This window comes from Orcinus orca, chromosome X (genome assembly GCF_937001465.1).
Source record: "Orcinus orca chromosome X, mOrcOrc1.1, whole genome shotgun sequence".
In the NCBI taxonomy this organism is placed as follows: domain Eukaryota; kingdom Metazoa; phylum Chordata; class Mammalia; order Artiodactyla; family Delphinidae; genus Orcinus; species Orcinus orca.
Window position 1 is genome coordinate 127,726,587 of NC_064580.1, and position 15,841 is coordinate 127,742,427.

A 15,841-nucleotide genomic window follows, 5' to 3' on the forward strand; every position below is an offset into this window, starting at 1 on the left:
TCTGCCTATATAATGCCCTGCGCCTGGCCAGCCAACCCCTATGACCCTTGTACAGCCCTGATGCAATGCCACCTCCCCTCCACCGCCTTTCTGAAACTGAGCGAGGCCCTGTGGGGCTCCCTGTCCCCCGTTTCTTGTAGGCAAGACTCCAGCCTCCATGACCTTCCCTGAGTTCCAAAGGGTGGACTTGAACAGCTGCTCATCAAGGGAGGAGCAGCCAGTAAACTAAGAGGCAAGATTAAAGGGACCCGAGAAGCTCATCAAGATTAGGAGACTGGCCACCAGAGGAGAGATGAAGGGAGTGCAGGCCCTGGGCACACCGCGATCCTTATCAGCGACCCCACCCTTGAGCTATTGCTATAAAACTCTTCATCAAATCCAGCCCAGGTTGGGACACATAGTTTTTCGAGGCAGGAGCCCTCTGTGGCCCCCTTTGCCTGGCAAAGCAATAAAGCTATCCTTTTCTACTTCACCCAAAACTCTGTCACTGAGATTTGATTTGGCACCGGGGCACAGAGAAACTGAGCTTTCAGCATCACTTCCAGTCCGATGCCGGCCCAGGGCCACCTGACCTGTACAGCGCCTTAGTGAACATTTTAAAAATGTGCCTTTTCCTCAAGACATGTTTTTGATGACTACAGTATGGATGGTTTCTACTTAAATTCAGCACCCTTGTGCAGTTCACGACCTGCACAGCCGTACTTTGCGGTCTGCTCCCGCCAGAGCAGAATCAGCCACTCTCCCATGTTCCCACACTGGTGCTTCACACCTCCACCACGGAGGGCCTGTGTCTGTCATCCCCACAGACAGGTCACACATTCTCAGGGGACGGGGACCACATCTTGAGGATTTCAGTACTCCCAGAACGCACGGAAGGTAGTCCATAACGGGCATTGAAGCAGTTTCTCAACTATTTACTTATGAATAATTGGCAGCTGGACGGAGTAGGTGGAAAAGAGCGAGATCAGACCGACAGTCCAAAGGCGGAACTAGAGGGGAGTTCAGCAGACACCAGCTCCCAGGCAAAGGGGCCCACCTGGTTTAGGACTGTCAGGAACAATATTCGATTGGAGATCTACAACGGGGAAGAGGAAGGAGGCGAGGGAAGGCTGCTTCCGGGGGACACGCAGGCCCATTCTACGGCAGCCACGCCTCCAAGTAGGTCCTGCTGGCTGGTCAAAGGGATGAATGAAGAGAATGTCAAGCAGGTATAAAGCAAGAGACGGGGAAAGACACAGAAGGCGGCACAGTCGAGGCAGTAAGCTCTGCTCAGCAGAGACAACAGCAGGCCGGGAAGCGCTCTGTGAGCAGACACCACCACTGACCACAGAGGACCTGGCCTGACAGGGCCTTTCTCTGCAGCCCGAATCTATGGGCTGGTTGCATCTCCCAGGGCAATACCTCCAGGACTTCCAAGGATCATGGCCAATCAAGGTGGTACCTTGTTCCTCTGAGATCAGGAATGATCTCAATCAAGCACTTCTGAAGCCAGGACCCCATCTTCCAGCTTGGCTGGAAGCTCAAGGTCTCAATGGGTCCAGCCCTAGAGAAACAATCCAGGCGGTTATTTGCTCTTTGCAGAACTTCCCTTCCCCCAGCGCTGAGGCGAAGGCTCAATCCCCTTATGCTGCCTCTTCTTCTTGAAAAAGCTTGTCCTGAACTTCTCAAGGTCACCCTTCCAAACTAGAAGTTGAGAATAGGCGCAAGTTATCCCTTTGTGGGTCTTTTCTCTTTAGAAAACACAGTAACGTTTCAAATGTTTCAGAGACGTAAGGACGATGAAGACCTCCATTGCTTGGCCCGCCATCATGCAAGGAGCAAACCCTATGGTAAGGGCACGACAGTGTGAATTCTCAGCGGAGGTAAAGCGTGAAAGGCTCTCGGCAGACTTTGATAAGTAAGCGTGTTTCATTTGCCCTTAACAATGTTGTTGTGGTATCTTTCAAGGAGGAATTCTACAACCTGCCTGCATCTTCTTAGCTCCACAAAGTCTCGGAGTTGACAACTAACAATTAATTAACAATGAGCACTGTCTTGCTGCCCATCACAGTGACTGGCACGCTCAGCTCTGAAAAGAGAAAGATGTGCTAACGTGGCATCTTCCTAATCCCCACAGCTTTCATCTCAGTGTCTGATGTGACAGGGCACATTCCTGCTCAAGGCAACTCGACAAAGGTGGGGTGGGGAGCGACAGCTTTCTGGAACCAGCTTACAGAAGCGACCTGCCCATGGGCAGAAGTTCATGGTCCAGAAGCTCAGTAAGCAGCCCCTTTCATTCAGTGATTGCACCATCTTCCTCTGAAGGGCTCCTCTCGCCCATCAGCTCAATTCTGCCCAAACTTAATGAGCATTTTCCATGCATAAAGCCCTAGGGACTCTGGACAGTAACGGGCCAGGGGCCTCAAAGGGGCGTGCCCACTAAGCTGGGCTGTGGCCAATGGGAGCACAGGAAGAGAGTCTTGCTGACTGTCCCTGAGCTAGTCCTGGCAGGGTCCTTTCCTGTTCTCTCCTTTGAAGACACTACCCACCTCATTTGAAGATCTATGGACTTAGACACACACAGATGGGCAGACCTATTGCAGGCCCTCCAGGTGACTGGTACCCAGAGCCATCTATCTGCCTGGCATGGAAGCTGGATTTTTTGGATGGGAGGATGGGGAGATGGGGCCATTTGCTCAAGTCACTTGGGGGAATCTAACCACGGCTGAAGCATAATCAGCAGAGTTAAGGGTGCCAGGGGCCCTGCGTTCCAGCCCAGCCCTGAGGTGGACTTGCTGTGTGACCTCAAGCAAGTCCTCTCCTCTCTTTGGGGAACTGAGAGACCTATCTGCGAAGAGAAGGGATTGGACTGGAGGATGGTGGCTCCTCACCGCGTCCGCAGCCCCCGGAACAGTACGTGGCCGTGTGTACAAGATGCCTTGAAAGGTTTGCTGCCTGAATGATCTGCTGTGGCTCCTTCCAGCGCTAACATTCCAGAAATCTGTGGAATCAGTCCCCTTGCAGCTGTGCATCTGCCTTCACAGCTAGGCCAGCTAATGACAGAACCTTCACTTGAAGGTTTGTGGTCTGTAAACATAAGGAAAGCATTAGAGAGGAAAACCTGGGTCCCCTAATCCCCAGTCCAGACGCCACATCACACAGCCTCACAGCCAATTCATACACGGAAGGAAGGCAGCAGACGGAAGAATATTAACACTGTCGATCTAAAAATGCGGGTTTAAAATTAGGAAAGGGAAAAATACATCAATCACGACTCAGGCAGCATCTAAATGTACTAAATGATGGTACAGGCAGCGCTAAATGACGGTACATCTTAACCTAAGCTCTCAACTCTTCACAGGCTAATCACCAATTGCTTTGCATGTTCACTTCTCAACCAAACAACCACTTGAAATCCTTCATATCCAAAATGTCGACTGACGAAAATCAATGCTAAGAATATCAGGCTTGAATGAACCAAAACACAAAGAAACAACCCCCCCTCCCCAAAACTAAAAACCGCACAAAGAAGAAAGACAGAACCTGAAAAGAGAAATTTAAATCACAGATTAAATGTGTGATTTACAACAATTACCTTTACCTATTACCAGAGAATTCTGGATTTATTGGAAAGTGTAGCCAAAAATACATAAATAAATAATAAAAACGTAAAAAGAAGAACTCGGGTAAAATTTGCTGCTGAGGGAGGAGGACCCAGCGGAGGGGGGTAGTTTTCATGAGCTTAAAGCAATCCCTGAGGTCCCTTCCACCTCTGTTCTCAAAGATATAAATGGAGGTTGGAATCGAGCAGCAAGAGAGAGAAACGCAGCACTTGCATGGGAGCCCTTCACTTCGTCCTGCTGGGAGTGGACGTGAAATTCTTGAGGATGTGCCGAGTGACACAGGACCTGCTGGGACCAAAGGCTGAGAGCGAAAGGAGCGGAGCATGCCCTTGAAGCCCATCCACCCACCACCCTCCTCGCCAGTCAGAATGTGGGAAGACCCCTGGAAGGAAATCCGACACCGACCACCAGCGCTGGCATGGCCAAGGCCCCAGGAGCTGCCTGCCCAGTCCCCAAATGCACACTTACACATTCCCCAGATTAGGGTAGCACAGCCATCTAGAATGGATAGAAGCCTGGAGGCTCAGTCTCCGCTCTGCCATGGACCCAACGCGTTCTTTCTTGCGCAAATCCGGCCCGTTTCTGTCTTCCATGTCTCCACTGAGGGGCAGCAGGTGGTCTCATAGGGATCTTCCAGACGGGTCATGACATGACTAAAGCAAGCTCAGTGCTGTGGAAACACAAGAAAAGCCCCACCCTTGCCTGAGCAAGCAGAGGCCCAGCAAGGATGCAACGCGGTTGCCCTGCAAATGGCAGTGGGCTTGATCAGAAGCGTGTAAAGCCAGCCCTGGCCTTAGAGACACTCCATTAGCCAAGAGCAAATTGCTCATTATCCGAGTGACCCAAAGACACCCCCTCCCTCCCCTGACACCAATGTCCCAACTGATGCAGCCCCACTCTGTCATCCCACGGACAGCCTGGCAGCATCTCATAATTAGGAAAAAGCTGTTTCTGCCGTCATCCGGAAGATCCATTTCACAGAGACAGCTTCTGCACGGTGAGTCAGTATTTCAAACAAGAACGTTTCAAATACCAAAATCCAGGCACTCCAGCCAGTCATGTCTTGATAGCCTGGTCTTAGATGACTCAGTATCCCCAAACTTGCCTTCCTTTTGCTCTAGACAAGAAATTGCCCCGCTTTTTTCAGGACCAGGACTGTTCATACCTTTAAAGCCACTCTTGTCAATCTGTCTGAAAATAACATTTGGCAAGGGGAAACAATTCTTAACTGAGACGGTAGAAAGATGTTCCTTCCTAGACATAAAGAGTCCTCTTAACTAACACACACACACACGCACGCACACACGCACGCACACATGCACATACACACACACATTCCAACTTTGGAATTTTTTTAAAAAATAAATTTATTTATTTATTTTTGGCTGCGTTAGGTCTTTGTTGCTGCGCACGGGCTTTCTCTAGTTGCGGCGAGCGGGGGCTACTCTTCATTGCGGTGCGCAGACTTCTCATTGCGGTGGCTTCCCTTGTTGCGGAGCACGAGCTCTAGGCACGCAGGCTTCAGTAGTTGTGGCTTGCAGGCTCAGTAGCTGTGGCGCATGGGCTTAGCTGCTCCGCGGCATGTGGGATCTTTCCGGACCAGGGCTCGAACCCGTGTCCTCTGCTCTGCATTGGCAGGTGGATTCTTAACCACTGCGTCACCAGGGAAGCCCCAACATTGAAATTTAAAAAATTAAACTACAACGCTTATAAATAGGGATATTGTATAGCACAGTTTCTGAAACACCATTTAATAAGAAATCGAATATGAAAGGCGAATATTTACTCAAAGTAAATGTGGTCCCTCAAATCTTGGTCAGACACACGCCTACTAATTTAGGATTCGTAGCAGACGAGAGGCCATTTCGACCTACAAAGTGAGTGTTAAAAGCTCTGAAATGGGTATTGGGTGTTTAAACAAGAACCATCAAAAGAACCAAAAATGCTGCCCACCTGACTTTCATTTTAGTTCTGTAAATCACTGCAGATGAAGGATTGAGGGCTTTCTGCCCCTAATCAAAGGAAACTTTCTTTTCAAATGAAGTCTAGAGTCACGTGATTTCATCTGCCAAATCTAAATGATGGTACATCTTAACCTGAGCTCTCAACTCTTCACAGGCTAATTGCAGAAAAGAGGTGGAGGCAACAACATTATTTTTCCCATCCGATTATGCAAAAGCATAGTATTCTTTTGTCACTAAACTCTTTGCTTCCAAGAGTCCTGAGTGAAAAAGTGATCACTTCCTCCTACAAGGACTTGAAGGCAAACATTTGAAGCGCTTCCTTCACTTCTCTTCCTTGTCTATACTTACTATAAATAAACAAGGTTTCCAGCCTGTGGGCCAAAGGCGAATGGAATGGAGGCCACTTTAGTGGGATATGATGAAGGGGGTTTCCCTTGATGTTCCCCTGTTCAATGACAAGTTCAATAGCAGACACGTTCATTTATATTATAACTCGTAAACGCTCATGACAGAAAATGTGGAAAATACAGGGAAGCGTAAAAGGAAAATTGAGTGTTTCCATCCCCCAATGACCAGTGTTAACATTGCTATATTTCCTTCTGCTTTTTTGGTTATAAATAATTGCTGCTTGTTCTACATGGTTATAATCGGTCATATCTACAATTTCATATCTTGCTTTCTTCACATACAATTATAAGCATCTCTACATGTTATAACCATCATTTTGAGAACCACATAATAGTCCATGATGTGGATGTGATAGAGGTGAAAAGTGCACCACATGTAGTTAAGAGCATGGACTTTGGGGTCAGATGGAGCGGGGATCAAATTGCACCTCTACTATTTACTGGTCTATGGTCTTGCACAAATGATTCACTCTGAACTTCAGTCTCCTCTTCTATAAATTAGGGAAGACAATAGCATAACACCCATCACATGGTTGTTTTGAGTCCTAACGGGGTAATACCATGAAACACTTAGGACTGTGCTGGCAGTAACTCCATAGTACCTGTTAGCTGATATCGAGACAGGCTGGGACCTGGGACCCTTTGCTGCAATGCCTGCACCTGGACAAACGTCTCCCCCAGTGACAAAATACAAAGAAAACTATAAGGGACTAAAACCTGTGTGCATGCACATGTGGGGCAAATTATGGACAACAGGATACAAAAAGACCAAAAAAACCCAACTGCCACTTTTGAAGAGCCAGGAGCAAAAACAGGGTATCAGCAGCAAAAGCAGGGTGCTACACATGACCCCTGCACTCAACACCACCAAAGGGGTAGACAGACCACCAAAGCCATCCCTCCAGCCCGACCCCTGGACTCACCCCTGGCCTCACCCCATATAAAGACCCAGCTCACCACCCCCCTCAGGGAGTGAGCAACGGAAACTTACGACAAAATTCAGCACCCATTTATGATAAAAACCCTCCAGAAAGTAGGCATAGAGGGAACTTACCTCAACATAATAAAGGCCATATATGACAAACCCACAGCCAACATCATTCTCAGTGGTGAAAAACTGAAAGCATTTCGTCTAAGATCAGGAACAAGACAAGGTTGTCCACTGTCACCACTATTATTCAACATAGTTTTGGACGTTTTAGCCACAGCAATCAGAGAAGAAAAAGAAATAAAAGGAATCCAAATCGGAAAAGAAGAAGTAAAGCTGTCACTGTTTGCAGATGACATGATACTATACATAGAGAATCCTAAAGATGCTACCAGAAAACGTTTAGAGCTAATCAATGAATTTGGTAAAGTAGCAGGATACAAAATTAATGCACAGAAATCTCTGGCATTCCTATACACTAATGATGAAAAATCTGAAAGAGAAATTAAGGAAACACTCCCATTTACCATTGCAACAAAAAGAATAAAATACCTAGGAATAAACCTACCTAAGGAGACAAAAGACCTGTATGCAGAAAATTATAAGACACTGATGAAAGAAATTAAAGATGATAGAAATAGATGGAGAGATATACCATGTTCTTGGATTGGAAGAATCAACACTGTGAAAATGACTCTACTACCCAAAGCAATCAACAGATTCCATGTAATCCCTATCAAACTACCAATGGCATTTTTCACAGAACTGGAACAAAAAACTTCACAATTTGTATGGAAACACAAAAGAGCCCAAATAGCCAAAGCAATCTTGAGAAAGAAAAACGGAGCTGGAGGAATCAGGCTCCTGGACTTCGGACTATACTACAAAGCTACAGTAATCAAGACAGTATGGTACTGGCACAAAAACAGAAATATAGATCAATGGAACAGGATAGAAAGCCCAGAGATAAACCCACACACATATGGTCACCTTATTTTTGATAAAGGAGGCAGGAATATACAATGGAGAAAAGACTGCGTCCTCAATAAGTGGTGCTGGGAAAACTGGACAGCTACATGTAAAAGAATGAAATTAGAACACTCCCTAACACCATACAGAAAAATAAACTCAGAATGGATTGAAACCTAAATGTAAGGCCAGACACTATCAAACTCTTAGAGGAAAACATAGGTAGAACACTCTATGACATAAATCACAGCAAGATCCTTTTTGACACACCTTCTGGTGTGTCAAAAAGAATGGAAAAAAAAACAAAAATAATGGGCTTCCCTGGTGGCGCAGTGGTTGAGAATCCGCCTGCCAATGCAGGGGACACAGGTTCGTGCCCCGGTCCGGGAAGATCCCACATGCCGCGGAGCAGCTGGGCCCATGAGCCATGGCCGCTGAGCCTGCGCATCTGGAGCCTGTGCTCCGCAACGGGAGAGGCCACAACAGTGAGAGGCCCGCGTACAGCAAAAAAAAACAAAAAACAAAAACAAAAACAAATGGGACCTAAAGAAACTTAAAAGCCTTTGCACAGCAAAGAAAACCATAAGCAAGACGAAAAGACAACCCTCAGAATGGGAGAAAATATTTGCAAATGAAGCAACTGACAAAGGATTAATCTCCAACATTTACAAGCAGCTCATGCAGCTCAATATCACAAAAACAAACAACCCAATCCAAAAATGGGCCGAAGACCTAAATAGACATTTCTCCAAGGAAGATACACAGATTGCCAACAAACACATGAATGGATGCTCAACATCACTAATAATTAGTGAAATCCAAATCAAAACTACAGTGAGGTATCACCTCACAGCAGTCAGAATGGCCAACATCAAAAAATCTACAAACAATAAATGCTGGAGAGGGTGTGGAGAAGAGGGAAGCCTCTTGCACTGTTGGTGGGAATGTTAATTGATACAGCCACTATGGAGAACAGTATGGAGGTTCCTTAAAAAACTAAAAGTAGAACTACCATATGACCCAGCAATCCCACAACCGGGCATATACCCTGAGAAAACCATAATTCAAAACAAGTCATGTACGACAGTGTTCATTGCAGCTCTATTTACAATAGCCAGGATATGGAAGCAACCTAAGTGTCCATCGACAGATGAATGGGTAAGGAAGATGTGGCATATATATACAATGGAATATTACTCAGCCATAAAAAGAAACGAATTTGAGTTATTTGTAGTGAGGTGGATGGACTTAGAGACTGTCATACATAGTGAAGTAAGTCAGAAAGAGAAAAATAAATACCGTATGTTAACACATATATATGGAATCTAAAAAAAAAAGTGGTTCTGAAGAACCTAGGGTCAGGACGGGAATAAAGACGCAGACGTAGAGAATGGACTTGAGGTCATGGGGAGGGGGAGGGGTAAGCCGGGGCAAAGTGAGAGAGTGGCATGGACATATATACACTACCAAACGTAAAATAGCTAGCTAGTGGGAAGGAGCCGCATAGCACAGGGAGATCAGCTTGGTGCTTTGTGACCACCTAGAGGGGTGGGATAGGGAGGGTGGGAGGGAGATGCAAGAGGGAAGAGATTTGGGGATATATGTATATGTACAGCTGATTCACTTTGTTATAAAGCAGAAACTAACACAACAATGTAAAGCAATTATGGTCCAATAAAGATGTTAAAAATAAATAAATAAAATAAAATACCTTTTTTTAGTTCACAGGAAACTTCCTGAGCAGGCCCACCTGTGAATGACTGCAGGAAGGAAGAAATTAACACATATATCCTCTCGAGGCTGACCAGAACGAGGCAATGTTTGACTTTACTCCCTCCCCTCTATCATAAGGGGCACAGCAGCGACTGGAGCCCAGGTTTTAGGCTCTTTACTGCTGTCCTGCACATCTTCCCTTTATTCTTGCTCTGCTGCACCAGCCTCTTCAGTGTTGGCTTATGGAGAGCATCCTGAGGAGCATGCTGTAAAGCAGACGAAGTCCACACAGACGCCGTTACCAAGTCCAAGCTCCTACTGCTTGCCACACGACAGGCCAATAAATCGAGAGACGAGTTGCTGGGGCAAGGAATAGCGACTTTATTCAGAAAGCCGGCAGACTGAGAAGATGGTGGACTCAGGTCCCGAAGAACCATCTTGCCCAATTTAGAATTCAGGCTCACCTCATCCCTGAGCCTCTGTTTTCTCCTGAATAGCAGTAGACAGTAGAGTCTTCCCTGCTTCTTGGGATGCTGCAATGATCATGTGCACAAAAGGTGAGATTGCAATAGAGAGGCCAAGAGCTTCTTATGACCAGCTGGGGAGAGGACGAGTCTGCCAGCTCAGTGGCCCCACGGGGCCCCTCTGGAGAAATTTGATGGTGGAGACAGAGAGCCATGCCTCCTGCATCTAGACCTAGTCTTCTTGACCAAGGAATTCTCAGGCCTCTTGAAATAGCCCCCAGGTTAGACTTCCTCCTGCACTAAGAAGCAGCTACTTGTTTTCTTCAAGGCAAGTTTTGGAATCAAATAGGCAATGTCTCTGCAGCAGCCAAAAGAGATCTTTAATTGATGAATGCAAAAGCTCAGACAAACCCCAGATGCCCCATTCACCATGTCAGTCCTGCAGAGGAAGTGGTGGTTCTATCAATTTCCTCTGCCATGTCCAGCTGCAACACTGGCTTCTATTCCTAATTCCATGCAGCGTGTGTGTCTCGGGTTATAACAGATGGTGTTTGCGATGCATGCAAAAGCTTCAGATAGCCAAATGGTGCAGCCGTGGAGATTTTCCAAAGAGAAGACAAGAACAACAACAAAAAAAAATACTCTCACCAGTGAAAATCTGAAGAGTGTTTATATTACTTCCTACTGTGGCAAAATAGAGAACATCCGATTGCTGCAATGGCTCCACTGACTGGGAGAAACCAGCCAAACGTGAAGGGGGCTGATGCCACTGGAAGGCTGTACCTGCGAGGCACATTCTAACCCTTTCAAGAAGAGATATTACTTAAAAGAAATTAAAATACAGAATCTAGGCGTCCTCATCCTGCCAATAGATCTGGAATTTTCTCTACTGGCCAAGGTTGCCAGCTCCATGAGTTGACGGCTCTAATTGGTAAAACACTCTGTTCTAATAAAACACTCAAGATTTCATTCCTGTAACTCATAAAACCAGAGCTAAAAAGGACCCTGGGGGTCACCACTTCAACCCCTTACTTCCCAGCTAAGGTACCTGAGACCCAGAGGAGAGTCATCCAAGGTCACATGGCTAGATAATGACTTGCCCTAGCCCTGGATACTGGTGCACCCCACCAGGCTCCCCAAACAGCTAGAGGCAATCAACAAGCACCTACTCATGTTTTCACCAATTCCTCAGGACCCACCTATCCCCACTTATTCGTGACCTGCTCCTGCTCTAATATCCCTGTGATTTTTGCCTCTGGACCTTCAAACTGGGGTTTGGACTTTGTCTCCAGCTCTCTGTAAAGAACTTAGACTTGCTTCCCACCCTGGCCCACACACCTTTGGCTTCACTGACTCCAACCGCCAATCCCAGACATCTCATCCGAGTCATGGCCCAGCCAATCCACACCATGGCCAAACCACCCTAACAAGGAGGAGATTCAGACAAAGGCAAAACCAAGACTAAAGTCTAGGTCTCCTGATTCTAAGACCAATGAACTTTCCACTCATGATATTCTCTCACCCCTGCCCCTGCACTGCTGTTACTTCCATCTTCCACAGCAGGCAGGAAATCTCGTCCCTTTCCATCATACAGAGTTTTCACATCCCACACCACCTTAAACCCTACCTGAGCCTTCTCTCCTCGGCATAAATCATCCCCAGCTTCTCCAAAATGACCTCATAATTCACGGTTTCCAGATCTTCAGCGGGCTCGTAAACTCAATCACCATTCTCTTAAAAAGAAAAATAGAGAAGACTTTGAATCCATCACGTCTTTTGATTTAGACAGTCTGCTTGTATCAATGCAGCTCTGATCACGGTCACATGTTCATCAGCTGCATGTCACATTATGCCAAGTTGTGGCCAACTAAAACCCTAGGATTATGTTCAGATCCTTTCCTTAGGGATGTTCAAATACTGACAAGAGAACAAAGATGCTTTCTCTTTCCTCTGGGGTCTCCAGGATGGAATTCTGTAAATCCAGGGATGCCAGAAACCATGTTCTCCACCAGAAAAAGAAAGCTCATTTGCAACAAGAGAGTTTGGGGCCAGGAAGAAATGAGCAGAGATGAGTGTGTGTGTGTGTGTGTGTGTGTGTGTGTGTGTGTGTGAGAGAGAGAGAGAGAGAGAGAGAGAGAGCCCACAGTAACACGTAAGCACACATTCACTGCTGCTATCAAATCTCCAATTTCACTCCTTGAAGTTTCCTGAGCTGCTTTGGTTCCTGAAGTTCTTCCACTGATTCTGCGAGCTACCTCAGTATTCTTCCAATAAATTCTCTTGTACGCTTCAACTAGGAAAGAAGGTTTCTGTCATTTATAACAAAAAGAAACTTGACTCCAAATTTTCTGAGATCCTCACAGGGCAGGTTTCTTCCCTCCCTTCACATCATGGATTTAGAGCCAGTGTGGAGGCTTTCCTTGCTGAATGAGACAGCAGATCGGGTATATGGACAGTAGGAGGGGTAGAGAGAAGAGAAAGTGTGACAATGCTAGAGACCAAGTCTTCTGCTTACCACTTTGTGAAGCATCAGCCCAAGTCTTCTCTGGGCTCCTCCGATGATTCCTCCATCCCACGAAGCTCAGATGAGAGTGCACAGGACCCATCACCTTGCTTCTTCCAAAGATCTCCACTCCAGATGGAAAGCTTGGTAGAATTGGGGTTCCTGTGTGGAAAAGAATGCTTGGGAAAATTATGGGTCTGTGACACAGTCTGAATTTATCCTGTTCCCAGGCCCTGCATAATGTCAAGGCTACGCATTGAACATGTGAAATGGAACATCCTCTGTGTTCTGCCAAAGAGAATCTAAGCCACCTTGAGCTGGAGATGGCACAAACTAATGTTTGGGTTTGTAGCGACTGACAGTAAGATAATCAAGTTGAATCCCCTAAGTGCCTTGGGCTCTTTCCCTTTTAAAGTGCTCCATGTCTACCAAACGTAAAATAAACAGCTAGTGGGAAGCAGCCACATAGCTCAGGGAGATCAGCTCGGTGCTTTGTGACCACCTAGAGGGGTGGGATAGGGAGGGTGGGAGGGAGACGCAAGAGATATGGGGACGTATGTATATGTATAACTGATTCACTTTGTTATACAGCAGAAACTAACACAGCACTGTAAAGCAATTATACTCCAATAAAGATGTTAATAAATAAATAAATCAATAAGTGCTCTGTGCACACAGACAAAGTGATTTGGCTGAAAGACCAGCAGCTAACAAGTCACACAAGGATAACTTCCAAGCCGGCTGTTTGCGAACATGAGCAACATTATCCAGGAAGACAGTCGAGATGATGCTGAGTAGAGAGCAGTGTTCTTGGCATAACTGTCCCCAGTGTGGCTAAGATGTGGGCCAGCGTGTTCCATTACAATTAGTACTTAGGGGAGCTATGGCCGCCTAATAGCCTTGCAGTTGTAAATTCACTCAGAAGGGATTATGTGCTCTTACTAACACAGTAGTGTTGGAGTAGGCTTTGCTCGATTACATACTTGGCCTCAAGCCTTCTATTCAAGGCATTACAAAAGCATCTCTCACAAACTCATCTACCAGGAAATCTGGCTTTTCCTCCTACATCAGTCCTAGACAACCACCAAAGAAAGATTTTATTTGCTCATTGAGTTTGCACTTCCTTGCTCTATTTCGGGAAATTATGATGTTTCCAGAAGCACTAAAGGATGAGGTACAGGAACATAATGTCACCCATTTAACCCTGGAAAACACAGTTCTTACGTATTTATAAATTCTTTCAGCACACTAACTGATTACCAATCTTTGGAGGAAATGCTAAGAGCCCAGATGGCAATAATCTGAAGGAAGGGGAGCTAGTAAATGCCTTCAGATTAAGCTGAATAATAATAATAATGAAGAGGAATTTACAGACCCACTGGGGTATAGGTATTTCTTTTCCAGATGGAAAGAAAGAATTCATCTTTGGTAGACTTTTAGCAACGACTTTCCCACTAAGGAACCTTTGATGCGGTAGCCTGCTCACCTAGTTACAAATTATCTTAGAGTCTGTACAGGCAGACTTCAGAGATATTGCAGGTTCTGTTCCAACCACCACAATAAAGCGAGCATCACAATAAATTGAATCACACAAATTCACTGGTTTCCTAGTGCATATAAAAGTCATGTTTATACTATACTGTAGCCTATTAAGTGTACAATAACATTATGTCTAAAAAAACAATGTATATACCTTAATTAAAAATACTTTATTGCTAAAAAATGCTAACCATTACCTGAGCCTTCAGCATGTAGTAATCCTTTTGCTGGTGGACGGTTTGAAACATTGCTAGAATGATCAAAATACGACACGGACACGTGAAGTGAGCAAATGCAGCTGGAAAAATAGTGCTGACCGACTTGCTCGATGCAGGGTTGCCAAATATCAATTTGTAACAAAACGCAACGTCTGTGAAGCTCAATAAAATGAGGTATCCTGTACTTGGCCCCTTAGAGCTATTCAAGAAAAGCACAAAAAATAAATGTATGGTGATTATTAAACTCATATTGACCTGAAAATGAAGCGCTTTGTGACTCCCAAAAATGGTGTCCTGAAAAACACGTGAGGCAGTTACAGACAGGGCCTGGGAATTTGGGAAGCGTTCTAAGCATTCTCCTTCCTATTATTGGTGCTATATCACAAAAGCTACTTGGAGAATGGACTTGACAAAGCTTCGGCCAATAAGCTAGAGGAATAGATTCACACTGAAGTCTTCTGATGTTAAATTTTGTGGCCTACTACACATCCAAAATTCAAGTCATAGATCTCTGCTTTCAAGACAAGATTACAGCTACCCTTATTAAATGTGCAATCACCCCAGAAACAGACAACAGCCAGGTACATGAGAAAGCATGTCAGGAGACTTTTCCAGGACTGCCTTGACATTAAATACCCAACTGGATATTATCCCCATAAACCTCTCAAGTGTCCTAGAAATGCCAATACTTCAGCAAATAGTGACAGAATTGAGTCAGTAATCATAGCAATTCCAACTTCAACAACTCACAGGGATCACATCTCAGATCATATGTCCTTTGTCCTTCACTGATATTGACAACATAACGCTTCAAATTTGAGAGAGGCGTTCTTTTTTTTTTTTTTTGGGCTGTGCCGTGTGGCTTTTGGGATCATAGTTCCCCACCCTCTGCAGTGGAAGTGTGGAGTCCTAACCACTAAACCGCCAGGAAATTCCCAAGAGAGACATTCTTATAGGTAGGTTTTCAGCTGGAGATCTTTGATTGTAAGCAAAAAAAAAAAAAAAAAAAAAGAATTCTGTGTAACTTGAGCAAAAATGAAAATGTATTGGAAGACTATAGGGAAGCTCAAAAGAAACTCATAGGAAAACTAAAGAACCAGGCTTGGAACAGCCAGGAACCAGGGACTCCAGAGGGTCTGGCACCACTCAGCAGCTTGACCCAAGCATATACCACCACTGGAATACATTCACTCAGCCAATACATATTTACAAGTACCTACCACATACCAGACACAGTTCTACATGCTAGGGATATAGCAGTAAACAAAACAGACAACATCCCCTTTCTTGTGGGTCTTTCATTCCAATAAGGGGAGAGAGACAATATTCCAAACAGAATAAACATTTAAAAAAGCCATGCTAGTCCAGTGGTTAAGACTTCGCCTTCCAATGCAGGGGGTGTGGGTTCAATCCCTGGTTAGGGAGCTAAGATCCTACATGCCTCGTGGCCAGAGAAAACAGACATATTACATACAGAAGAACAAACATAAGAATACAATAAACTTCTCATCAGAAACTATGCAAGCCAGAAGAC

General features: G+C 45.3%; 1 long non-coding RNA gene across 1 annotated transcript; it reads right to left on the bottom strand.

The window, feature by feature from the left end:
- Window positions 1-8,394: 8,394 nt before the first annotated feature.
- On the bottom strand, window positions 8,395-14,547 carry LOC117198849 (uncharacterized). Its single transcript, XR_004480098.2, has 4 exons — window positions 14,287-14,547; window positions 12,563-12,712; window positions 11,675-11,780; window positions 8,395-10,616 (listed from the first exon to the last, which is right to left on the bottom strand). It is a non-coding gene; the product is annotated as an uncharacterized LOC117198849 (long non-coding RNA).
- Window positions 14,548-15,841: the final 1,294 nt, after the last annotated feature.